The 27,156-nt window shown below is 41.2% G+C and overlaps 1 protein-coding gene and 1 long non-coding RNA gene across 2 annotated transcripts in view; both read right to left on the reverse strand.

Annotated features, from left to right (window-relative positions):
* LRRTM4 (leucine rich repeat transmembrane neuronal 4) overlaps positions 1–27,156 on the reverse strand; it is a 200,064-nt gene that overhangs the window by 150,504 nt on the left and 22,404 nt on the right. The window lies entirely within an intron of this gene.
* Positions 24,111–26,504, reverse strand: LOC121107426. The gene is made up of 3 exons (XR_005841564.1): positions 25,518–26,504; positions 25,271–25,410; positions 24,111–24,363 (listed from the first exon to the last, which is right to left on the reverse strand). It is a non-coding gene; the product is annotated as an uncharacterized LOC121107426 (long non-coding RNA).

Raw genomic sequence — 27,156 nt, forward strand, 5'->3', positions numbered from 1 at the left:
TAGTGGCTATCTGCATTTTATCCCCTTTTGGTGCTATTTTAGAAATGACTTATCATAATTAGCCCGTGGTGTTGGTTAAATATTATGCAGGCCAAAAGCAGGATCTTTTCATGAGCAGGAAGCCTAAGCACGGTACAACCTCATATTTTGCCTAGCGTTGAATAGGAAGGAATTTGTGCGCTGAACTGTAAATGATCAAATGAGGTAATTTCAAATACACCTCTGAACTCCATTCGCACAGCTCAGCTCCCAACTTTTCAGAAGCGATGGCTGATCTTCACCTACAGACATTTTCTGTTCCTCGCTTTCTGATTTTTGTGTACAATATGCAAGGCAGCAGTTCCACGCAGATGATAACGGATCATTTGCAGCCTTCCCTGAAGTGACTAATGGATCCAAGCCATTCAGCACAGGGAGAACCGAAAATAAACTGGATCAATGGAGTAGAAAGAATGGAGTTCTATAATCAGATTATTTGACCCCAGGCGTAACAGAGAGCCTACCTCCCTCTTCAACCTGACTGAGCGTTGTCCACAACGCATCCAAGACGCTGAGCAGAAGGACACAGGTAGTTTGTCATTTAATGAAAGAAAAATTATGTCTTTGATGAAGGAATTTTAAGAAGCCAAAACGATTTACATGCTCCTGTTCTACTCTCATTCAAGGGAAATTACATCCTTCCCTCCTTTAGCAGCCTCTGAAAAAATATCAGTGCTATTGCAAGCAGTTCCTTGAGAGCTCAGAGTTTCCTTGTGCACCTACAGAATGAGCAGATACCCTTCAGATTTCACCCTTCTGTCACACACAGCCCACCTAACCACTATCAAATGTAAGAACAACTGTCCTGGCTGGGTTTTGTTCCCTCTCCCTCCCTTCAAACTCTGAAATGTTTATATGGAGCTTCTTTCAAAAAATAAAAACATTGTTTTACCAAAAGCTACATCACTCCAGCTGGAATTTGGAACCCAAAAGATGAAAATATCTCATGAAGGGCCCTTAAGATATTTCTGTTTGTGCTCAAAAGCAAGGGAGAGCAGAAATCCAGCCGGAAAACTTACTCTGAAGTTTTTCAGCCTTGAGTTGAACAGCTGCTAAATTCCAAACTTCTGAGTTTCAGCTCCCAATGCCTTGCATGAACCTGATGGAAAAAGACTAGCAAGAGCTGCCTTCAGAGTCACATACGCATTCCTGCACCTGGAACCTATTTCATAGCCAGTCATGCAGCACTTGGAAAGGAAAACTGAAGCAAATAAAGACAGAAATAATGCAGTGCAGGACTACTGGCTTTTTAAAGTCTGGGTAACGGAGCATGTCAGATAAAGGACCTGACAAACCCATGCAATGCTGACATGAATATCTCCTTCTCTGGAGATATTCAAGACCCATCTGGATGCTTTCCTGCTCAACCTACTGTAGGAAACCTGCTTTAGCAGTAGGTTGGACTGGAGGGATCTCCAAAGGTCCCTTCCAACCCCCATGGTTCTGCACAAGCAGCATCCCAGCCACCACTCCCACCTCTGTGCTGCCCCTGTCGCTGCTGGCACAGATGGTGCTGCAGCTGCACAGTGAACCGGATCAGGGAACTGGTCCAGCTCAACAATTTTCTACTTAGTTTTCAGAAATAACCACCATTGTGATCCAATAGGAAATCACAGGCTCATCTCGAATCTCTGAAAGTGGATGAAATCATTGTTTCTAAAAATTATTTTCCTTTAAAACAAAAGCAACTTCTTTGCCCTTAAATAGATGTAAGAGCTGACACTGCAAACCACTAGCCCAAACACTGCCTGTGCAACAAGCTCCCTCACTGTGTCATCCAGATAAACCAGCTATCAGCTAGATCACTGCACATTCAAGTATGGCCCAAACAGCAACATCCTCATTTGAATAAGAATGCCTTGATGCAGTTCCAAAAATGCAAATTACACAATATCTACCTCAATGCTTTTTAAAATATACAAGTCATGCCAGGGGAGGTTCAGGATGGATATTAGGAAAGATTTCTTCTCCAAGAGAGTGATAATGCATTCGCACAGGCTGCCCAAGGAGGTGGAGGAGACACCATCCCTGGAGGTGTTCAAGAACCATGGAGATGTGGCACTCAGGGATGTGGTCAGTGGGCACGGTGGGATGGGTTGGGGTTGGGACTTGGGGGTCTTACAGCTCATTCCAACCTTAATGATCCTATAATTCTATGATTCTATTTGTAGAAACTGTATTTCATACATGGGTAAAATCACATTTAAATCGGAGGAAGACAGGAGATTTTTCTTTTCTTTTTTTTCTGCCCATAGCCTACTTCATTAACTCTAGTTAAATCCACACAGCATTGCTGCAGCTGTACTTTTTAAGGTTTCATGCTTTTTCCCAGAGTCCTGACCAGTGTGATGCCAGCACTCACCCTGCTGTAATCCTGGCAGTGCATACAGCTTTGCTGTATCTTGGAATTTATTAATCTGATCCAATTCACAATGAAAACAATGCAGAGACTCTCATAAAAATGATCTGTTTGACTGCTGAAGTCAACAGATGATGCCTTAACACAGTGCCAGTGCCTGACTTCTGAGCACGCAGCAGCTTGGAATCCATTTTGCTTCTGGAAATGGCCTGATGCTATATAAACTGTCCTGTTCCACTGACATCAGCCCCATCTTTTATTTTAATTCTCTTTTCCTTTTTCGTATAAAAAGTAAATTGTATTAATTTGGTTTTAATTAGTTTGAGATTGATAAATCTAAGCTTTCAGCTCTAACATCTGTGGAACCACAGTGTTTGTAACAGAGCTTTTAAATTCATTACGAGAATAACATAAATCAAGTTTACACCTGCTATGTACTGAAACTCATCTCATTTATGCTTAACCAATTTAATGGTAGCAATATTACCTTCAAAGAAAATTGCAGACTTTTTTTTCCTGCTCAGCCTGGAAATGGCATTTCAATGTATGGAAACATTTGGCAGCAAACTTACGCAATGGAAGAAGAAGTTAAATACAGAACAACTTGCAAACCCACCATCAGTGCAGAGGGGCTCTTCATGCATGCTTCCAAGATCTGCATATTTAAGCTACCTTTAGGATTCCCTAAAACACATTTAAACACATGAATTCTGAATTATTGGATTGGGGATTAGATATTTTCCTTCACCCTTTTCCATGACTGACATGCCATGATCATGCACACAGCTCAGACTGGCTGTGATACTTCCATTCCATGTTCAAAGTCTCCTGATTAGGGACAATCTCAGGTCTGCTCCTACATTTCCCATTCATTTCATTTTGCAGTGCTGTAGTAGCTGTAACTTAAAACATTCATCTAAAACATGATGTCCTTTAGAGATGACATCAGTGTTTGTAAAACTGCAAGTCAAAATACTCCCTGTAGTAAATTAATGGATAACTTATGTAACACTTAAGTACCATGCTTTTATTAAGCAACATTTCTAATCTGGAATGAATGTACTGAATTAAACACACTTGTTGACAATGTGCAGTGAAATTCCCTAGAACGTGATTCTCTTATGAGATCTGGGTTTCATTGTTACTAGCAAAATTAAAGTGAATTACCAAGATTTGCACAGGGAATACGTAGAATTTGGAAAAGGAACATGGCCTACACAAATGACTTCTACTTTGGTAGACTCCTACTTGGGTAGGAGCCTAACTTCTACTGATGTAATGCTTAACCCATGAAAAAAAAACCAAATCAGGGGCTTTTTTTGAAATGTAACCTGTCACCTCTGCCACCATTAGTATCAGTTATGCTCAGCTTTGAACACGATATTTGGATGCGGCCAACGTGCTTGTGCGAAGTCACTATCAGCTGAAAAGCTCATGAATGCATGGCGTGTCCCCAGAACACATCTGAGCCCTTCCTCCTCCAAGTTGGGTTTGTTGGGATGAATCTGGAAGCAGACATGAGCTATGCATGACGGCACACAGAAGAATATTGGAGAACCTCTGAGATTATATATATTAATCTCTGCTATTAAAAAACGCAGCATACATTGTTTTTCACAAGAAAGACTCTTTTCAACCATGATTAATTTGTAAAACAGCTGTGTTCTGTCCATGCATTGTATCTGACCTAATTATGGTAATGTGCATGGAATAGATTTGATTCAAGCGCCACTAACCATGGCACTGTTAATCATGTACAGTAGTGTGAATAAAGAGATGAACATGTTCTGGCTCTGGGCCACCTGGTAGAAATGAAATATCTGTGCTCTTACCACATATCACCACTCACTTACGGATCTTTCATCGAAACATTTGACCTCCCCTCAGATCACTCATAAACGTTCCAACAGTGTTGGCTAAATGCGTTTTTTGGTTTTTGTTCACATGGGATGTAGAATGCAACACCCCCCTACATGCAGTGGGAGCAGAGAATTAAAAAAACACTGAATTCCTATGAAGGTTGGACACCCGTCAACCTCACACGTCTAGTAAGTGGAAATCTTACCTTTTAATTCTATGCTAAGTGATGCTGTTATTCCCCAAAGGTTGTTTAGATGCATTGGGATGTTTTTTTCCCCTCAGCATCTTTAGAAGCAGTCATTAGAACAAGGTACTAGGATAATGGCCCATTTTTTTAAATAGTGCCTTTAATAGCTCCAAACACTATTAACTAGCAAACAAATCACAGAAAACACTGGATATTGTGATGAACATGCAGTTGGTTATTAGGATTAAAAAAAAACAACCACAAGCAAACAAGTCTAGATACAAAAGTGAGCCTAAATTCCTAAACTCAAAATAGAATTACCTTGGGAATTATTTTCTTCATTATGGGATTTGAGTTTTCATAATCCTTTTCTACTATTCCAATATTGGAATAGCAACTGTGATATCTAATGACATAAAAATCTAATAAATGCCAGGCTGATTTTTAAGATCAAAACATTCCTATAGAAAAATGAACATCCTTTCAAGTGCAAAAATATTCTGCTTTAAAGTGCAGACTAAAAATGGGATTTTCATGAGTTTGTTTGTTTCAATTGCCTGGTTAACAGTGTATATGTTGAATAGAGTGCTTTGTATCCAAGTTTTGCTTATGACAATCTTTTTCCTCACAAAGACCAAACCACTCAATTCGTTTTTCTCAAACCTCTTTTTCAGTTTATATATACATATATAATACACACACATATATATAATATATGATGATATATGACATATATATATACATATTTTTATATATGATAATATATATATGATATATATATGATTGATATATTTTCATATATATGAAATATATTAAATTTCATTATATATGAAATTGGGGGATGTTTCTAAAAATCATGCATGAGGATTCACTGCAAAATGCCTTTGAACTGGAAGACAGTAGATTTAGACTAGATTTTATGAAGAAATTCTTTATTATGAGGGTGATGAGACACTGGAACAGGTTGCCCACAGAGGTTGTGGATGCTCCCACCCTGGAAGCATTCAAGGCCAGGCAGGATGTGGCTTTGAACAACCTGGTCTATAGCAGGGAGGTGTCCCTGTCTATAGCAGGGAGGTTGAACTAGATGATCTCAAAGGTCCCTTCCAACCCAAACCATTCTATGATTCAGTGATGACACACACATTCAGGGAAATGCTGGTGGTGTGAGAGCTGAAATAACAGAAGCCACAAACCCAAACACTGTTGGGATGACAAAGGCTAACCAGAAGCAGGGCTGTGTGAAAGGCATTTCCTTAAAGCAATTCAAAAAGGAGTCACTATCTAACCCGTTTTGCAGTTATTCTAGCAGTTACTGCAGCACACCTAACAGCATCATATCATATCATATCATATCATATCATATCATATCATATCATATCATATCTCATATCATATCTCTGGTTTCAGCCAGCATTTCTGATTTCACTTCTTCCAACCAAAAATTTAAGGGGATGCTTAGGATAAAACACATTAAAACTGGAGTCAAGCATATACTGATGGGATATATTAACATGAGGCCTCAATTGCTTTATACTGAACTGTTGAATAACATCCTTGAAAGCCATGCCCATACTGCTGATCAGCGGTAAGGCTTTCCATTAATAAATGATGCAAAAGTCTTATCCGCTTTAATTACTTTGAAAGCTACTATCCTTCAAAACAGCTTTCTCCTTCTTTCATACACACACACACAAACCCTTAAGACACCCCCAAACACCTTTTTCTCCAATACCAGGGTATTTTACACCAAAATTCATCTCATTGATGGTTTCCTGCCACCTTATATTCTTGAAAACAGTGTTGAGAACAGAACACCAATAGGCTTACTGCAGCTTACACTAAGCTTGTCTACTTACAGCAACAATTTCCCCCATTTCAGTGGGTCCCCTCCTTCTCTTCCCCCACGATACACCCTCAGAAACACCTCAATGAGATAGCATTATGCAAAAGAGCTGTCGCTGCAAAGCATTTTATTATGCTTTGCCTGATTATGCTAATTCTAACTCTATGAAGTCACTTTGCTTCCTCTCTTCCCTTCTCCCCTCAGTTCTCTGTGCTGCTAGCAGAGAGTTTGTATTGAAATGGGGAACATGAACGCAGTTATGAAACAGAACAAATTAAACAGAACAGTTGCGATTACTTGTCTTTCATAAGGCATCGCATATGTTGCAGTACCAAAGCTACAGAAAGTGGCAGCTTTACCTTATGCACTATCTGCTCTTATTTTTCAACTATTAACATCGTATGTGAAGGAATATGGTGACTGCCATTCTAAGGGGTTGGATTTCCATGAAGTCCAGAAGCCTGAGGCCATGTGCCACTGTGCCTACTGTGGGTGTGCAGCAGGCCTCGAGTCTGCACTGTTGACCTGGGTCCAACAAAGCATGTGGGCCCATAACCTGAATTTGGGACTCTGATTCTAAGAACACAGAAGTGATGCCTGCATTTGTAAGTGCCGGAGCCTCCTCTTCTCTAGGTTGTACAGCCCCAGCTCTCAGCCTGTCCTTGAAGAAGAGACGTTCCATCCCTGGGATCATTCCTGTGGCCCTCCTCTGGATGCACTCCATATCTCTCCTGTACTGAGGACTCCACATTTGGATGCAGTGCTCCAGGTGAGGTCTTACAGCGCAGAGCAGAGGGGCAGATCCCGTTCCTCACCCTGCTGGCCACGCTGCTTTGAATGCAGCCCATAATATAGTTGACTTTCTGGGCTGCAGGAGCCCAGTGCTGGCTCATGCCCAGCTGCCATCCACCAGAACCTCCAGCTCCTTTCTGGCAGGGCTGTGCTCTGTCCTGTTGTCCCTAGCTTGTACTGTTAGTGGGGGTTGCCATGACCCAGGTGCAAGACTTTGCATTTGGCTTTGCTGAACCTCATGAGGTTCTCCTGGGCCCAATGCTCAGCCTGTTGGGGTCTCTCTGGATGGCATTCTGTCCTTTGGGCATGTCAACCACATTGCACAGCTCAGTGTCATCTGAGGGTGCACTCAAACACACTGTTTATGTCAGTGATGAAGATATCAAAGACCATTTATTCCAATACGGACCACTGAGGGACACCACTTGTCACTGATCTCCATCCAGACATTGAAACACTGACCACCACTCTGACTCATCATGTCACTGATAAACGTGATATCAACAAAGGCCTGAATCCTGGGGACATCTAAAGGTAGGGATGAACTCACTAGCAGCACAAAGCTGGATCATGCCCCTGAGGCAAACACCCAACAGCAGCCTATGTCAGTCAAAGCCTCAGAACCACTCCATCACAGGCAGCACTGCTCCTGGAATAGAACTTGAAGTGTTGTAGTAGGAGAGAACTGCAGAAGGAACAAAAGATACTGAGGACTTGGTGGTTTCAATCCTTGTGGGAGCAGGGGATTTGCTGATGGAGAAGACCACTCCAGCCATGCCCCATGCTCCAAAGGAGGGCAGAATATTCCTGGCAATAGGCCCTCAAAGAATTATTTCTCCTGGCCTTTACAGATGATAACTGGCTTATTTCTGAGGCCAGGTATGACGTGCCAAACGGGCACCTGAGAAATTTCATCCGAATTCCATTTGTAGCTCTGGCTGATCACAAGCCCTTCAGAGGAAGGAAATGCAGCTTGCTGCAGAACCTGCCACACATCAAGGAAAGGGGGAAGTGATTTTCCTCCTGCTCTCTGCAGGCAACCAACAAAACCCCTGAACGATGGGATTAGCACAACACAAGCATGGTGCAAACAGGCAGAAACACAGTTCCCTGACAAAGCATCTTGTAATACCAGTGCATTATATATCTAGGAGCTTTTTATCAAAAGCTTTATTATTTCTCTCCAGGAATTCTGCTCTGGAGGAAAAAAATATATATATAAAAATACAGATTTTAAAAGACTCAAGATCCTTGTGCCTGTTGTCCTCCAATCTCTTCTCCAGCTTCACTCCTACACTGTCCTGAATTCTAGACTAAATGTAAGGGAAAAAGCAAATCAGAGCCTGATCCTGAAGCTCCAACACAAGACTGGCATGAAGATGAGGGAAAAACAAAGATTCTCCCTAACTCCTCTTAGCAAGAACCACTCAAAGCCTGCTCTTACTTGAGTGCTTTCCCTTCTGAGGTCCCTGCTCCATCAATGGCTTCCCACAAATACCAGTAGAGTTGTGCCAGACATTTCTAGGAGACATGTTTGCCCTTATCAATGGAGAACGCATTACTCCCTTGGGAACCTCTTAGCTAAGTAAATTTGGTTTGGCTCATCAGATTGCATCACGCTTACTTAATGCCCGCAACTTTTATGCTTAACACAGAGTAATCTCCTCTGTGGGAGAGGGATTTCTTCATTTCCTACACCAAAGGTCCCCATTTTTTCACACAGTGAAACCAAACATTCTCAGAGTTTTCTGATTTATTTGTAAAGAACATTTTTCTCATATCGTCCTCTACCTCCTATGAGCTTTCAAGTCATGATTGCAAAATCAATGAAAAACAGACAGCACCTAAGTAAATGTTCAAAGCCCCGAGAGACTTCCAAATTAGCAAGTCTGATGTCATTCCACATCAGGCCTTAATTAACTGCTGCATTTTGTGGTTGCTGCCCGACAAGTCTGTCAAGGTGGGTGCGTGGCACTCCAGTAATTGTGAAGCTAAGAAATTTATCACCTTCCTTTTAAAAGGCACCATTGTCTAATGCATGCATACAAATCACAAATACAGTACCTTTTACAAAAATAAAATATGCCTCAATATTGAAAAGCAGTGACAAGAGAAGATGGATGAGTGGAAAATGCTGTGTTATGAACGGCATGTGAATTCGTTGTTCAGCAGATCTGTTTTCAAGCTTGTATTGCAACAGCCCAACTGCTTGCAAAAACTGTATGTTTTGAGCACAGGACTCCTGCTAGAGAGGTTCTTAAGAGCTCAAAAAAGACAAAGTAGGGATTGACAGCAGCTCATACCACACCCCAGGCATGTCCAACCCACAGCCCAGCACTCCTGGTAATGCAGCCGCCCTCCATCTTGTGATATAAAGGTGCACTGGGCATGCACCCATCACTCAGCAACAACCAAACCATCAGTGTGCTATGAACACTGTGTGGACTGAAAGCAGGGCGTGGGGAGGGCAGTGCTGTGCAGTGCTGACTCAAGGAATGGCAAATAATTGCACACATTTTGATACCTTGGCTAAACACCGTGCTCTGAACAGCGAAAAATACACAGCTGTGCCTTCTGCTTTGACAAACGAATTTGAAAACAGGTTTCAAGATTGCAAAAAAAAGTAAATCATAAATTTATGTCTGCAGCACCGTTTTCTGTTTGTAGAAACATATTACCTGCAAATTTTCAAGCAGAATGCATAGAGTTGCAATCAAATATTCAACTCAAAGATCTGATCGTGCCTCTTTACCAAACATTCATAACCCCTGCCTTACCAAAGAGAAACATCCTTCGCTTCACAATCACACCTTATCCGTATCATCACTTTTTGGCCATACGCACATTCTGAACAATTACTGTCAAGGATGAAGTATAGGTAGAGAAAAATTTCATCAAATGTCCCTGATGAACACCTTGAGAGCTCACTAAGAATTGCAACCACCGCCGTCAAACCAACCTGATGCTCTTGTTTCATGAAACACATATCCCACTGTTTTCTTTTATGGCTTTGTTCCTCTCCATTTTTTTAATGTTTTAAGAAAAATATTAAAAAGTGAAATATTTTTCTTTCTTATATATTAATGATACTGTATATTTTACAAGGGTTGCTCCAAAAGCGATGCCTCCTCTTTTATTATGTTGGTCCATAACGTCAAAGGCAGATATTGGTGGTATGGCAATAGAGGCTGAACCTTCCCAATAACATCCCATTACATGTTGTTTCCATGTGACAGATGGCAGCAGAGGGGCAGTCTGACAGAATGGTGTCTGACATGGAAGTGCACATGAAGCAAAGAAGTAAAATTCCTCCATGCGGAAAAAAAATGGCACCTTTTTCACTCAATGCAGCCTAAGCAAGACAAAAGGTTAGATATCCATGCCATATCCCTATGTGGTCAAGGATAAGCATTAGCATCTGCAGAAGTTTAGACTCCCATATAAGTGGTCTATATACCCCATTGCACACTTCCTCTCTGGCCTTAGAAATAAATTCAAACAATGGCATTGATCAGAAAAGGACTGATGTTCAACAGTCTCACTTACTGCTTCAGAGGCCAAAATTTCTTCCTCCTCAAAACCCTCATGTTCTCCCTAAATGCGCGTTTTATGGCCAATGCTGACATCAGCCATAATTTTGTTATTTCCTATTCATTTCTGAAAACATCAACTTGGGAGGACAGAGGAAGTCCTTCACCTTCAGAATAACAACAGCTAGTTCCCAACACCACAAGCAGCACACCATCATGAAAACCTGACAGCACAATGACCTCAGCAAGCCTTTAGCAGGATTAAATATTTCTAGGACTTTGACAACTACCACCCTCAACTTCTGTTAGTAGGCTTAACTGTACTTAATTGTTGACCCACTGGGTGCCTTGGCGCTGTCTCAGAGTTGGAAAACTCCCTATTCTCCATTTTGAATGCTCATTGAAATCCCAAATGTTCTTTACTAGCTTGTTTTTCAACTGCTTTAGAAGAGCCTCTGTAAACCAGAACTCAATCTGCGGGAACACATCCTTGTCTGCAGCTTTGACATAATTACTAGTTCTTGCTTAACTGGAACTCCCATCCCATGTTTTATCTCAATCATTAATTAAGGATGGCTTAAAATCTAAACCTATCCTGTACGGTCAAAACTTCCTTCCACTTAGAGACATGTTGGTAATTTCTTTGATCCTCCTCTACTCCAGCACTGTGGGATACCAATTTTGCAGACCTTTCTAGTGAACAAGTCTGAACATCAGATCTTTTCCTTCCTATGAGACAGAAGTCAGATACGTGCTGGAATAGGAAACTGCTTTTCAGCTTTTCAGATGAGTTTCTCTGAGAATGAAGAGGAAAAGGTATTTCTGAAATCTCACTTAATACACTTAATATTTCAAAAGTACCTAAAGACTTCATGGAGAAAAATAATTTCTGTGCAATCCCAGCAGCGTTAAGTATCATTACACAGATCACTCCTGAAACAGTGATGATTTCCCTTCAGAGTGATCACTGAAACAAAGGAACCTGTCTATTTAAAAAAGAAAACAGGTTATACTGAACCCAAAGGAGATCCAGGAGCAATATTCAGTATTTCCAGTGTTTTGTTTGATACTCCTACTTAGCTGTGATAAATTCTACCATTCTCTTCCCGTGTCCAAAGCATGCCTGAGTCAGAACATATGGAAATCCTATCCTATCTAACTGAACAGAACTGAAGGGAACAGATTCTCCCAAAAACCTGTCTGAGGGTTGTCATTTTTCCTATCACTACTGCAACAGAAGGGTAAATAGAAACAAATAAACAAGACACTGGTAATGATAGTAGCGTTTCCAATGCCATCCTGAGGCATGAAACAGTACATCCGCATTTGCTGGATTGAATCTTGAGATATGTATCAGACTTGTAGAGAGTCTCTTTCTGTTCCTAAGTAGTTGTACATGTTCTTTAAAGGAATTCATAATTCATATGCTTTTATCAGCTATCCTCCCATCCTGAGGAAAGTAGCTAAATCCAGAGGCTGAATTTACGCACACAAGCTTTCAATCACCACCAAATATGTGCTCAAGACTTATTTTTAATTAGCACCTAAAAGAATTAAGATATCTGTGAAATTCTACCTAAATCCCACAGTCTCTCACCAAATACCCAAGGATTTCGGTCTCTGCAATTCACTGCAAGATAATGCGTTGGCTGTAGTTACTTCTGCCATGGAATAACATCAGCAGAGATAATATCTTATTTATTTATTTCATTCATGTTATTCATTGCCCCTAGACTTCCAGTTCTGTTTTAAAGCTGTGAAGACAAGACAAGATGTTAATCATTACTTTTCTGGCAGAGCACAAATTTCACACTTCTTTTTTTTTTTTTTTTTTTTTTGTCTTGCATAAAGAACTCCACATGAAGCAAGGGGAAACTGGAGCACGACTTCTCCTCATTAGGTGGCTTTGACTAAAAAGTGGCCATTGTGGACAGAGCAGTGACAAGCCCGTGTAGCTCTTGAGTCAATTCCTGCACCACAAAGAGTTGTAAGAGGGTTGACAAATTGAAAAGCAACAAGAAAAAAAAGCAGCCAAAGGGAAAAGGCAGGAATTAGGCCCGTATTTCTCAATGTTTTGTGTATGTAACCCCAGATCCTTGTTAAACATAAATAAATCACTTCAAGTTTTGAACTGTGATCAGTTTCCGGTGAGGATTAAAGAGAAATTTGAGTCAAGAGCTTGTCTTAATTATAATTAAAAGGAAACGGGGACATAAATAATGGATCGACTGTGAAGGAGGAACTCTCATCCCTCATTGACTACCAGGCTACAATTGTCGCCCAGAAGCAAAGTATTATGCTCTTTTAAGGACCAATTACCAGTGCCCCTAATACTTGCAAAAAACAGCTTTTATGGGTCTTGCCAGTGCTCTCTCTAGATGCTCAATTCCCCCCATCGTTACTGTTTGTAAGCAGTATTGGAGCATGGGTTATTTTTATGTTCTGTGATTCAAACCGAGGTAGAACCCAGAAATGCTAATATAATACAAACAATCATTTCACATACACATATACCAATAAATGATAACCAGCCCAGGTTTCAATAAAATCCAATTTTTGCTCTTGCCATACATATTATGCTGCTGAAGATAGATGCTTTTATGTTGTTTTGTTCTCTGTTTTTGTAAATGTTCATCCCTTCAGTGATATTATCCTGGTAAAGGAGTGACAGAACAGAGGAGAATGAATTTAATAGAATATGAGGTGTGATACATCTACGTGCAGAATTGATGGTTTAACCAATCTCTACAGGTGGCAATAAAGGATTACATCCACAGTGCATTCCAGTCAGTAAACATACCAACTTGCTCCTCAAGCCCCTGAAACATAACTGAGCATTTTAACAGCATAAGAGCTTTCTTGTCCATACACCTGGGACACTGCATGCAAATGATGATTTATATTCAGCACTGACAACTTGCTACACCACCCAAGTGTTGGTTTAAGTGCAGCTACGAGGGAAATAAAGGAAGTTTTGCACTTCTTCATCAAAGGATGCAAATGCAGATAAAACATCCAACAGGCTCCAGTTCCAAAAAGAGCAAGCACTCTTTCTAAAGCAGGAACAGGCAAGTAATTGATTCTTTTCCATGCAAATTCTGTTCACAGAATTCCCTGCTGGACTATTCTTGTTCCTCTACTCACTTCAAGTGGAATAGCTTTTCTACTAAAACCAACAACAAAAATTAGAGGACACCATTTCATCTTTGGCTTCTGTATACCCAGGAAAAACAGGTGGATAACACTTTGAAAGGAAAACAAACTTTTCTTTGTTGTCCTGACGAATGAGTAAGAAGAAAGCATGAGGAGGGAAGCAAACAGCTGACACAGAAAAGAAATGAGTGCAGTGAAGAAAAAAAGTCTTTGCAGTAGCATCTCGTATATAGGCGCTCATTAGCACAACCTCATTGTCAGCTTCACCTACCCACAAGTCTAACTTTCTTCTAATGAGATTAGTATTGCTGCAGTCATCAGCGTAGTGAAATCAGTTGTCTCATGTCAGCAAACAAAGCAAGAATACATGAGTGAGTCAGTAGCCAAACAAATGTGTTTGTGCATACTCATACTCAACAGTGTTAAGTAACTTTGGTTCCAACAGACTCCTAAAATAATGTGTCAGATCTAGAATGTAGGTGACATCGCAGTCACAAAACCATTTGTGTTGGAGGAGCTGAGATCACCTAGGCCAAACCTCCTACTTAAGAAGGGTCAGCCAGAGTACCTATGAAGAAAACACCTGCTCCAGAACATTTGGGAAATAACTGTCCTGGAGGTATTTAAGAAAAGTGTGGACAAGGTTTAGCAATGGGACTTGGTTGATGGTTTGACCTGATGACCCTGAAGGTCTTTTCCAACCTAAATGATTCTGTGATTCTATTCAGAATTAGGCTGTGAAAAATAGCTTGAGCCTCAAAAGCATTTAGGCTTGCTCCCGCCTCTCTGTTTCCACAAGCAAAATAAATAGATCATATAGTGTATTCCAATACTTAATAAACTCTGCCTGCCTTAGATCAAGACAGAATGGATTCTAACAATAACTGTCTCTCTGAAAAAAATGGAGGCTCTTGCCAGTAGCTTCCTCCTATTTACATCAAGAGGGCTCAAGCTCGAGTTCCTCTATTGATTGCAACTGTGGGAGAGAGGAAGATTTCAAGTCTGTCAGGACTTCAGAGGTCAAAACCAACACCTGAAGTTTAACTGCAAATAAAGCAACCATTTCTAATCACAGAATACCAGTGCTATCATATGTCACCGAAGTGGCAGGACTATGTGTTGTCTTCACCAAGTGAAATACTGGGGAACAGAGCTGCAGGGAGAAGAACAGAGGTAGTACAGGAACGAGCATACAGCACCAACCAGAACATCATAAAACTTCCAGGTCAAGTTCTTAGAGAGAACAGTTGTGTCTCTACTGAGCTAAATTCACCTGTGTCAAACTCTTCTATCCAGGGAAGTTCTTCTTGCTTTTTAGTAATGAAAAGGAGCACTTATTTCAAACATAAATCAATGTCCTCTAATGACATTTACAGAAGGGAAAGACTTCACGTAAAATACAGATTTCAGGTTCTGAAATTCAAGAGGACTTCAGCTCACCAGATACATATTAATCCACTACAGTTTTAAATAGGGTGATGTCCCCTTTGCCTCTTGTCTCTCCCCACCAGAAAATTCAGCTTACATAAATAAAACTTGAAACTCCACTCCCTGAAGCACCAGTTAAAATTAAAATCTATTGTAATTATGGCTGACTGCAAAGAAGTTCCAGAAGCCCTGCAGTATTTCTGATGGTCCTGTTCCAGACGTGGACAATAGTAGTCACGACTACACTCACCCCATTGACCCCCACAAGTTCCAACAGACTCTGTGCCATCACACACATGTTGGGTAGCAGTTCCGCACTTAAACACAGGATGGGAAGACCACAATGTGCTACAGTTAACAGGAACATGAGAGTGTTGCTTAATTAACTCTTGACTGCCTTATCTGCCATCAAACTGCTGACAGACAGTATTAAAAAGTGTTAAAAATTATTGATGATTATAATAAAAGGACTTATGCTGCAAAGTCACATAAACTCTTCTGAAGAACTTATTGTATCCTGAAAATGTGCATTCTCCTCCAACTAAGACTCCTTAAGCCCAAAGGTGTCATCTCATTTCCATACATATGAGCCTAATAAAGAAATGAAGAGACAACTCTGACGCTTGTGTTTGCCTTTTCATTTTTTGGCAAATCCAATAAACTTTCTTTGAGTATACAAGCTGGTCACTTTTGCTACACTTGGTCATTGCAAAAAAAAAGCCAAAGGGGCCAAAGTTTGTGGATATCTTGGCCAACTCTGGTACGTTTTGGTCAGCTCCCAGCTTCCAACATTCCCCAAGACTATTTAGGAGTAATACTGACAAAATGAAGAAAGTGAGAGAAGACCCAGTACAGATTTCTCCCTGGTTAGAATTATTTTCCAATGTAGAAATAAAATAAGACACTAAAATAAAAACAGTGACTCAATTATTTTAAACTATGACAAAATTAGGCCATGAAAGTCAATTTTCTTGCTGTCTCGAAGGTTGGATTCTGAGTTCTTGGCACCTAGCATATAAGAAGGGTTGGTTTTTTTCATTTCTTTAATTTTTTGTAAAGTGCTCAACATGAACTTTATTAATATTTGTAAAGCTGTCCTTCAGAAATCCCCAACCATAATCTGTGGGAAGACAAAGCAAAAGGAACAAACCCACCCCCTATTTTGACAACTCCAAGTTAACACTGAACCATTCACAGATGATAACTCGCTACCAAAAACCATTAACTCTACTAGCTTGAAAGACATCTTTCCTGAATCCTATCCCTTAATATGACCTTTCAGCACTGCTCTTCCGTTCCATTTCCACTTGGCCAGCACAGACCACTTTTACGAACTTTTGATCAACTAAAATCTTTAGGATACTTAAAGAAATCAAAACCCTTCAAAGGAAAGCTTAAATAGCAGAAGAGGAGAGCTGATTAAATATGCCCTTAGAGCACAGAGGAATGGTGGAGCTATGTTTTTTCTTGCCTTAGGCAGTTGGGTTTTGTTGTATACTTCTTTAGCATACTTTATGAGAACTACTACTCTGGGAAGTCAGATTTAGTGGTTGGCAACCCTGCACATAGCAGGGGGGCTGAAACTCGATGGTCATTGTGGTCCTTTTCAAACCAGGCCATTCTATGATTCTATGATGGTGATTCTATGATACCTGTTGCCTCATGCAAGAAAATAAGGTGAAGGTATTCTCTCAACTATGCTGAGTTTTGTGCCAGCTTGACCCAATGCATTGAAATGGAACAATAACAGCAACAGCATTGTGCTTTCAAGAAAAAAAGTACAACCTTTCTCAGTGCCGAAGTGTTTAAAAAAAAAAAAAAAGTACCTGTTAAAGGAACACAAAATTACAGATCTTCCTCCTTTCAGCTGCCTATCCCTTTCTCTTCTACTGTATTGAGTCTTCTAAAATTCCATATTACATGAGTGTCTCAAAAAGGAGGATGGCCCACCTGTTTGGCCACAAGCTGCACCTTAACAGATTGCCGTTTGGCTTTGTGCTGTATCTCAGACATGTTGCAGCTTTGGGAAAATCACCCTAGTTTGTATGTTTCTCACCTTCCCATTGAAACGAATGAAACTTCAGTATTAAGATACTCCTCCAGCTTCATTCTAACCATTTCTGGGGATTTACATCACTGAGCAAGACCAGGATGCCCTTGGTGTCACCCACAGAACAAGAATATTTCTGTTTCAAATTAACATTCTTGCTAATTAAACCAAAGAAGGCAGGGAAGGATGTAAGGACAAAGAAGTTTGGATTTTGCTGTTGCTCTTTTTTTTTTTTCCCCCAGCCGTAAAAGCCAAATAATTAAAAGACTCAAAGGACCTTCTTTAAATTCAAATATTGCAGGCATCCCAATTTTAATCTATTTTAGAGATATTAACTTCATTAAGGTGAGTTCAGGTGTCATTCCCTTAAGCTGTGTTAGGAGCTACCTATGCACAGACAGCTCGTCCATAGCCACTCAACACTGATGAGCTCATGCCTCTTAGAGCTAGTTGGAGGATTAATTAATGCCGCCTTCTTTGAAGATCAGACTGCTAACTACACCAGTATGGAGTGAACATGAATTCTGCACTCAGATCAGACATTTATTCCTGAGGCATGGGCGCCCTTGCTTTTACTTTCTCTATAAAATCTTTTGATACCTTTTTTTTTTTTTTAATGGAGAGCCATTATAATCAGTCAGTGTCAAACAACGAAGAACAATTATGGAAAGTCTGTTCCAGGCTGATATTTATAAATCCATTGCATTTGACAAGAAAGTGGCATTTTCCAATACTCGCTGCTAAGAATGCAAAAAACACTGAGTTGCTGTAGTTACCCTAATGATGCTCTGCCCACCATAACTGTCTCTGGAGCTTGCAGAGTAACATGTTGCATTTGGACCATATTTGGACTTTCACTTCCCTTTCATTGAAGAGTAAATGAAATGACAAGAACAAGAAATGAGAGACTTCTGTGCAGATCTATTACCTATAGTGTTCAGCTCCATCTGCATTCAACACACAAATTATAGTAGTAGAGACCAAAATCACAGCAACTGCTAAAGAAAAGTGTATATATAGAAGAGATGACAGGCAGCCCTACAAGAAATGCAGATATAGTGGAAATTTCCAAAACAAGGTACAAGCTTACTTGACACAAAGAAATTACCATGGTATTTAAAACTTGGGACGTCCCAGCTCCACCATACAAATGCTTCAGCTGAGATGATGGGAAGCTGTACAGCAACAATGAAAAATTAAGTTCTCAAATGAGAATGCCATCATTTCCCTTGTGCTCTAAGACCAGTTTAAAGGTGAAAAAGGTGATTTTATAGCTGTGTATATTTTTAAATGTAAAAAATAAAATGTTTTATGTATCGCACCATTTGTTATTCTTGTTGTCTCTGTAAAGATTCGGTCCACTGTAAAGCCACAAAAATTTCAATCTACAGACATCTTGTGCCAATGACTTCCAACAATCTCTTTCTTTCTGTGAAAATTCCTGTCCTTCAGCTTCCATGTCCTCTAGTTTTTGGATAAGGAGACCGAAGAGAAGCTCCAAATAACTGTTCTCCATATCAGCCATTGCTGAGAAGACTTTGTCTCAGTCGTCTCTTTTTTAAGACTGAACTCTCCCAGTCTCATGCTCAAGCTCTGCAAAATGCTGGGAAAGCAACAACTAAATAGCAAGCATGAATATAGCAACATTTGTAAAAGTACTGAGAGATTAGACTTCACTCCTGCTATATACGTGCGTTTTAGGACAGTGGGTTGTTTTAGAAACAGGAAAACTGATCTTCTGGGGGACTTAAGTGTTATCTAAGGGAGTGGATTCTGAGAAACATGCATTTAGCTCCAATACAATCCCATAGAATGGATCTCCTCCACACACCAGTCATCTGCTCCTTCCCTCTGTATCCATTTCCCTTCTCACCATTTTGTTTTATCCCTTCCAAGCAATTAACAATGAGCCAATGCACATAAATGCATTGGGAGCATTGGGGAGTCTTGCACTCTGCTGGGCCTGGAGGTGCTATTTACGTTGTAATGTAAGTAACAATAACAAAACAGCACCAAATGATTAAAGGCATCGACTGTGAAGAATACAAAGGTTACCACTTACCATCATTATGGCAAATGTGCAATCAAATTCATCCACAACACCTAAGGAGCATTTTGCAAACAAACTCACAACACTAAGGGAAAAAAGCAATCTTGGCTGGATAATTTATTCACAACGAATACTTCTTCCAGCTCTAATAGTAATACATAATTACATACCACGATGGGGTATTATGTATTAGTTGGGGTATTAATTAGTTAATGTTTGTACAGCTTTTTGAAGATGTAATGTGCTTAAGCATTATTATTAACCAACTGGAGCATTCAATCCTCAACTATTTTTACCTTAACTCAGAGCAGTATCACCTACACTCCTTCCAAGAGCTGTGATCAGTTGAACGTGGTATCTGCTGATCCTTTGTCAGGAAGTAAAATTCACAGCACAAATTAGGTAACCAGGAAGAAGTATTAACAGCTCTCCTGTTGCTGAGCAGATTAAAAGTCAGATAATTTACTGCCTTTTCAAAAGACCCTTCCTTGAAATAGAAGCATTATGCTTTATCTGACGCGCACCGGATCACACCACCTGAAGCTTATCAGGTGAGATCAGATGGAACCTTGATTTCATGGAATACCAGAAGCTTCCATGTGCCTCAGTATGGGGCTGTGTTGCTCAGTATCTCTGATAACCACTCCTCCAATATGAGGTAGGTGCCTCATACCGTTGTGAGATTAGAACAGTCAAAAACCAATGGAGGGAAAAACAACACCCTATATGATATTAAAAACTTTAACATCTGCTTCTCAGACAGAAAGAACTCCGAGGAAGTGCAGCATTACCATTAAGAAAGGTTTTTAATTTAATAAAATCTTCACTATACATGGGACCAATGTAACCTATCCGTAAACACTGCAGCTTAATGTGCTCCAAGCAATCCTGCCAGATAGTGCATTGCTTTTCTTCTTCTCCCAGCTACAGAGACAAGAAGTAAAGCTAGTGGAACTTTTCAATGTCAGAGTAGCCCACTGTCACTGGGAAGGGAGTGTATTGGTATTTATAGCTGTCAGACTCAGAGCAAAGGACACTAATGCAAGGAAACGTGCTTGCATTTTTATGCTGAAAGCAAGGAGGGTTGTTTTTCATGAGAAGTTTCATTGAGAACCATCTAGCTCTCTTTCAAAACTTTCAACATTTGCATTTTTTAATAGTTCTGGGCCCCAGGTAAATGATCCATGAAAGGGAATATAGCACACATCCATTTTGTGCAAGATCCACTGAAAATGCACATCAGTTGGCACTGACAAAGGCCAAGCACTCAGTTTCTGCCTCTGGAACTTCTCCAGGAGCATACACACTAAAAATCCCCAGGACTGAGGAGCCAGGATCCCACAGGTGAGAGACCACTGTGGCTCAAAGAAATGGATAACGAAGGTAACTGCACACTGGACTTGTTAAAGCTATCCACTGCTGCTTCATAAAGGGTTTTGGCCTCTGTTTATGAACTCAGAGAGGAGATTCATTCCACAACGTGCAATCACATTCAGTTCCTGACAGTCTATTTGTGTACATACATACACTGCTCTTGACAGATGCTAAACTGAATGTCTCCTAAACCAAGTGCAGTGTGAAAATGAAAATCAAACACTTTATGTTTAGCTGAGTCACTGCTCTTAATGTCCTGGCTCTGGATTCTTCCGGGAGGCTGACACCACAGCCTCATCCCTGTGGTTGTTGTTTTTTTTTTAATTGCATGTGAAACAACTGGGTGGCAAATTCGGCTCTTTTACATCTCCCTCTGTGCACCCAATTTTAGTTACCGACGTGCCAGCACATGTCCATGTGGTCCAAGTGACAGCTAACGGATGCATTAGCGCTCAGCACGGAGCGGTTCCGCTCAAGCTATGCAAAGGATGAGTAATGGCCTGGGAGCTTCTGCTTTAGGAAAGGGATGAGCTGGCACCTTTTCAAGGACAAATGAAGGCTTTCAAAAATTGTGCCTGCATTTGTTTGCGGCAAATGAGTTCATTTTTCCCCCAAATTTTTCATCCATTTTTCAGACCAGAGGTGCAGCTTCTCTTAATTCCACAGCACCACAGCTATTTCTAAAATACAAATGCTGAAGGAAGACAGTGCATAAGGGCATCTGTGAGATGAGCACAGTTACACATAAAAGTGGAAAAACACATTCCAACCAAGCCTGAAGAAATGATTCCTTTACAACATTACAGTCACAACTGGGAGTTTCAAAAGGATTCCGTGCAGCAAAAACAAAGGACTTTACCCCAGTGTCCATTTTTGCAGACTCTGCACTTTTCTTTCATTCTCTGATTGAAATGGTTTCATAGCAAATCACGGTCTCAGCATCTACTCTCTGTTCCAGCTTTCCTCCCCTTACAAATAATTTTTTGACTTTCAGCCCTACAGGACCTGTTCATTTGGAAATTGAGATGCTTAAGTCAGAGGCAGCACTGAACTGCTTTCTGGCAGTGGTTTCATCTGTCAGACTGCTTCAAAGTTAAGGTGCAGGTCATGCCAATAGTTGGCCAAACATCTGCATGCAGACACTGCCACTGCAGTATACAGTCAGCTCTGTTATTCTCTTGGGGACAGCACTGATGTAAAAGGCTTAAAGACTTCGCAAGAGCCAAGCCTAACTCCAGCACACAACATACTATAAGGTTAATAGAGCACGCACATAGTTGTGTCTAAGTATATCACCTTGCCTTCTTCAATAAATTTTTCATTATAGCGTGGCCTTCCATATAGGGATAACTGATTTTTATTCTTTTAAAATTCTTGGTTAAAAGTTGATGCCCTCTAGCCAAGAATCAAGTGCAGCATGTCACTACTGATGGTATCTATTAGTAGTATGAATACTTCTGTGGTTTCCTAGTAGCACTTGTTCACACTTGGCTAAATCAATAAGCAATTTCCCCATATGTATGTAATATACAGTAGCTGTGACAGGAACCAGATGGCTTATTTTATCTGCAATTGAGTTTACTATTTTACAAAAATAATAAGAAGAATAAACAGAACGAATGCTTCGGAGAGACAAAAACTACCCTTCACTTAATTCCTCTTGTACTACCTGCCCACAGCAGAAAGAAAACCAATAGCAGCGGCAGCACAACAAGGTAGTGGCAAATTAGAAACTTCACAGCATCACTGTGCTACACACCGCGGAGCACAAGGCACGAGCCCAGCAGAGAACAACACCTGCTATAAAGCAAGGCAGAAAACAACTCGGATAGGTAGAGAGCAGGGAGCTGACACTGGTTGGTGCAGGGCACTGAATGTCCTGCTGCAATGTGCGACTGTAAGGTCTAATTGCCAATATTCCCAGAGGCATATACAAGTCATGGGAGAACAGAATAAAGAGGAGAATATCAATCTTGTGAAGTGTCACCTTTTCTCCTTAAATTTCCTTCAAACACCTTTGATAGCCTCCTTGTACAAGAGCTTGTGAATTTGTTTGCTCAGTTTCCCTTGTGCCTTTTTCTAATTCTGTTCAGCCAGTCCCAGCATACAGAGCTCAATGACTCCTGTTCCTTAGCTGTGCTTCTAAATAGTGTCACATAAAACCACAGTGAGCACTGGAGAGGTAAATGCTTGCAAATGACATTTTCATACACTTATGTGCTGCCTGCTTTTCCAAATGGCAACCAAAGCTGAAGAAAAACATGAAAAGGGCAAATATATTATTTTTTTTTTCTCACGGGAGCCTGAGAGCCATCAGCAGAGACCCAGAGCCAGGAACAGAAGTTATGCACAGCCCCATTCCAAAGATGTTCCAACTGACAAAAGGAGACAGGGAATAATACTGGACTGCAGAGAAGGAGGGCAGGCAGCCACTAGCAGGGATGTGAGAACAGGCCCAGGGCAGCTGGGTCCCAAGGCTGTGCTCTTCATGCCTGTCTTCTTTACAATACAAATGGAAAATCTGACGACTCTTGCTATTGGAGATAATCCAGAACATGCCATTTGCTTTCAGGTTTGAAGGAAGGAGCGAGACCTCAGGGATGGGGGTACAGACAGACAGTGTTGGCTTCTCAACTTTCTTGATGGCAGAAAGGGGTACTTAAGATAAATAGCTATCATAGAGTTATAAGAATGACTTAGGTTGGAAAGGACCTTAAAGATCACCGAGCTCCAACCCCTCTGCTGTGGGTTGGTTGCCCCCCATCAAATCAGGCTGCCCAGGGCACCATCCATCTTGGCCTTAGGATAGGACAGCACAACTTCCATGGGCAGCCTGTGCCTCATGTCCCTCTGAGTAAAGAATTTCTTCCCAACACCCAACCTCAATTTCCCCTCTTCTAAAGGCATTCCCCCTTGTCCTGTCACTATCAGGCTGCGTAAAAAAGTCGAAGTCAGTCTCCCTCCTACTTGTAAGCCCCCTTCAATCAGTGGAAGGTCGCAATATGAGGTCTTCCTGGAGCCTCCTCTTCCCCAGGCTAAGCAAGCCCATCATCTATGTCATTGATAAAACCATGAAAGAGAACCGGTCCCAAGACAGACCACTGAGGGACACCACTCACCACTGCCTGCACCTGGACATGGAGCCATTGACAACAACCCTCTGGCTGCAGCAGTCCAATCAATTACTTATCCACCAAATAGACCTGCCCTCAAATCCATATCCCTCCAACTTAGAGACAAGGATGTGGTGTAGGACCATGTGAAAGACTTGTAGAAGTCCAGGCAGACATCATCAGTTGCCCTTCCTTTGTCCACCAAAGCTGTCACTCCATCACAGAACACCACCAGATTGGTCAGTCACAACCTGCCCTTGGTGAAGTCATGCCAGCCATCTCACATCACCTGTTTGCATACTCTGAAGGGTGCAAGCCGTATCATTTTCTTTATTCATTTGCATAAGATTTAGTGGAGATTGAAATAAACTGCATCCACGGTTGGGATGTGCCTTACTGGAGCAGATTCCTTATGTGGGGGAATTCAGCCTTCCAGATTGCCAGCTCCAGAGATGGAATTCCTCTCTGCAGCCACCAGACAGTTCCAACAGCTGTGCCACCCCTTTTCTTCTGCACTGTACCATTTCTGCAAGCATTACTTCTTTTTGTTGTCGCAATCCTGTGGATTAGGAACCAAGTGTTCTGGGTGCAACACAAACACAGGAAAACGTCTGTTCATCCTTTTGAGAATTAGCAGGTGCTTTATACATACACCAGAACACTACAGAACACTGAATCTTTTCATCTGTAGTTAATGTAGCTGGGTTTAAGCTGACAAATCAGAGGTATGATCTGATACTGACTGCCTAGTGGCAGAGCCTCCTGTCTTTCAGGATTACGCTCACAGAGATGCAATCAGCACCTATTCCTCCCACCTGCATTTTGGAGATACTCCAGCTGGTCTACATAGTTCTGATGACAACTGGTTTTCTCAAAGCATACCAGATCCTGCGCATTACACTGGAAGGGCACACTCACTTGTACCTGCAAACCAGTCTTCTGCAGAGAGTGGATTCCCCTGACACACACCTCTAATATGAAAGAGGCAAAGGACTGAGAGAACTCACCAGGCTCTGAGTTCTCTCAGTCCTACAGTGTTCACCACTGATGACTCACTGTATTGCAAAGGTCATTCTCAATTAAAAGGTGTAACCTTTCTCTCAACCTCATACTTCACTCTCATTAAGCTATTTTTCTGTTCTGCAATGACTGTGCCATGAGTTGATCATACGGTGCTCACCACACTGCAGCCAGAATGAGTCAGCACATGCCAGGGTTCCCTACCAGCATTATGAAGAGGTTTTTAAGGTCTGTCTGTAGTTACGAAGCAGAGGAGTGGCACACCTCAAATTTCATTTCTAGGCTTTGTTTCCATAATTACTTCTTGCATTCCATTTCTGCTATTGCACACATATGTGAAATTGCATTTCCTAATAAGCCTGTTCTAAGGCAGTTCAAATGAAGGGGAAGAGCATCTCTCTTTTGAATAGCTCATGCCTCAGATCTTGTGGATATGCAGATAATCTCTTAATTGGCACATTTCACTCACCACTGCAGTGTGCTCATTAAGAGGATCCTTCTGCTCACCCTGCTGCATGGGGCACCTGAAAGACCGGCTGTGCAGGCAGTGCCAGGGGACCTGGCTTCACACCAAAGGCAGCGGTCAGCAAAGCCCCAGGCACCTCATGTCTGTTAATTAAAGGGAAATCAGGAGTATTTGGAAGCCTTCACTCATCCCCGTGGTTAATGGAATAACCAGAGAAGGCTGGACAGACACAGTGACACTTCACACCTACCCTGGGTGCTCCAAACACTCCTGACATTATCTCAGCTGTCCCCTAAGTGCATCCGTCACAGCAAAGGTAGAAACAGCATTGCTTGGATAATGACCACACACGGCGTGCTAAACAGAGCAGCAGTGAATGTGAATTTCTCAGATGCTTCAGAAGGAGGAGAGCAGCACTTCTCAGTGTGGCTCTGCAAGAGTCTTGGAAGAGACTGTATTCAAGAGAATTGTACACAAAACAGAAAAGTCCACTGAACGATGTTACTTTCTGGTCAGTTTGGTATGATGTGGGTTCTAGAAAGAAAATCAGACAAGAGATAATGGGAACCCGAATGGCTGATACAGAAGGCTTAGCTTAAAACCAGTACATTCTGATCCTACCGATTATGCATGTGGTTAAAACCATTAGACTACATTTTGGCTTCCATAGGATTCTGAGCATGTGTAAGGAGATTAGGAAAACCAATTTATAGGCCGGAGGTCTGGTTAATAGCACAAGAGAGGAAAATGTTGTGGAAAGGAAGAGAAAGCTTGCAGCCAAGCCACTAGACCATGATGTGAAAGCAGAGTGACAGCCTGCAGGTAGGGACAGGTCTTTGGCCGTGGTTGAGACAAATACTGCATCTCATTGCTCTGCGGGTCTCTAGTTGAGAACAGGGGGATAGAGTTACCCTGCTGCTATGCCAGGGCCATGCACCATAGCAGCAAATAAACCGAGCAAGGATCTGTAAGTGAAAGGAGGAGAGAGAAAACAGCAGAAGAAACGAGCAATTCTTCCCATTGTATCACAGCGATGTAGGAAAGCACTCAAGTCCGGAGCACGCTGTTCCTGAGCACAGATGCAAGGTCACACTAACAGCAATGTTTTTTATTGTTCTAGAACAGCCCTGCGTCACACTGGCTTGCAGCACACAAAATGAGCAGCGCTTTGTCTCTGCTTGCCTGTATAGACCTGCACTTAATAAAATGGAGGGACAACCTGATTACCATTTATCAGCATGTTTACAGGCTGTTTAGTCAATTCACTGCTGAGGAGACAGTCTAGAAGTATATATAGCATCTGGAATGGGGGGGGGGAGGTCACTATCAGCAGAGCGTCTACAATGCTCCACTAAAATAAATATACATTATTGCTATGAGAAGCAAAAATGGGAGGAAAATCATGATCAAACTTTTCAAGAATAAAGCGAGTTTTGTGCTGGAAAATTTAATGTAGCCTTGTAAAAAATGAGGAGAGAAATATCACCTCAAACTGCCTTTAAAAAAGAGAAAAATGGACAGCAATACAGCAGTAGCTTTTTCTAAGGATCCTTACTGTAAAGAAAACTGGCAAGTTCAAGGATCTTCCTTGAAGAAATCAGCCGAGGCTCATAGGTAGGTAAAAAGACATGCCAAATAAAAGAGAGGGGAAGGGAGGAAAGAAATGCATCAGATGATAAGACATCAAATGGATAAAAGAAGTGGAAATAAAAAAAAATAAATCAGAACTGACTCACTGGAAAGGAGACAGGTGGCAAGCAAAGCCTTTAACAGCTCTGTTTGATATTCATGCTGTTGTCTGATTCAAAGATGATGATGAAATAGTCCTAGGAAAATGCCCTCAAAAGGAAACAAAGCAAACCTTGCATCCACATAATTAGCAATCAACA

This window comes from Gallus gallus, chromosome 22 (genome assembly GCF_016699485.2).
Source record: "Gallus gallus isolate bGalGal1 chromosome 22, bGalGal1.mat.broiler.GRCg7b, whole genome shotgun sequence".
In the NCBI taxonomy this organism is placed as follows: Eukaryota; Metazoa; Chordata; class Aves; order Galliformes; family Phasianidae; genus Gallus; species Gallus gallus.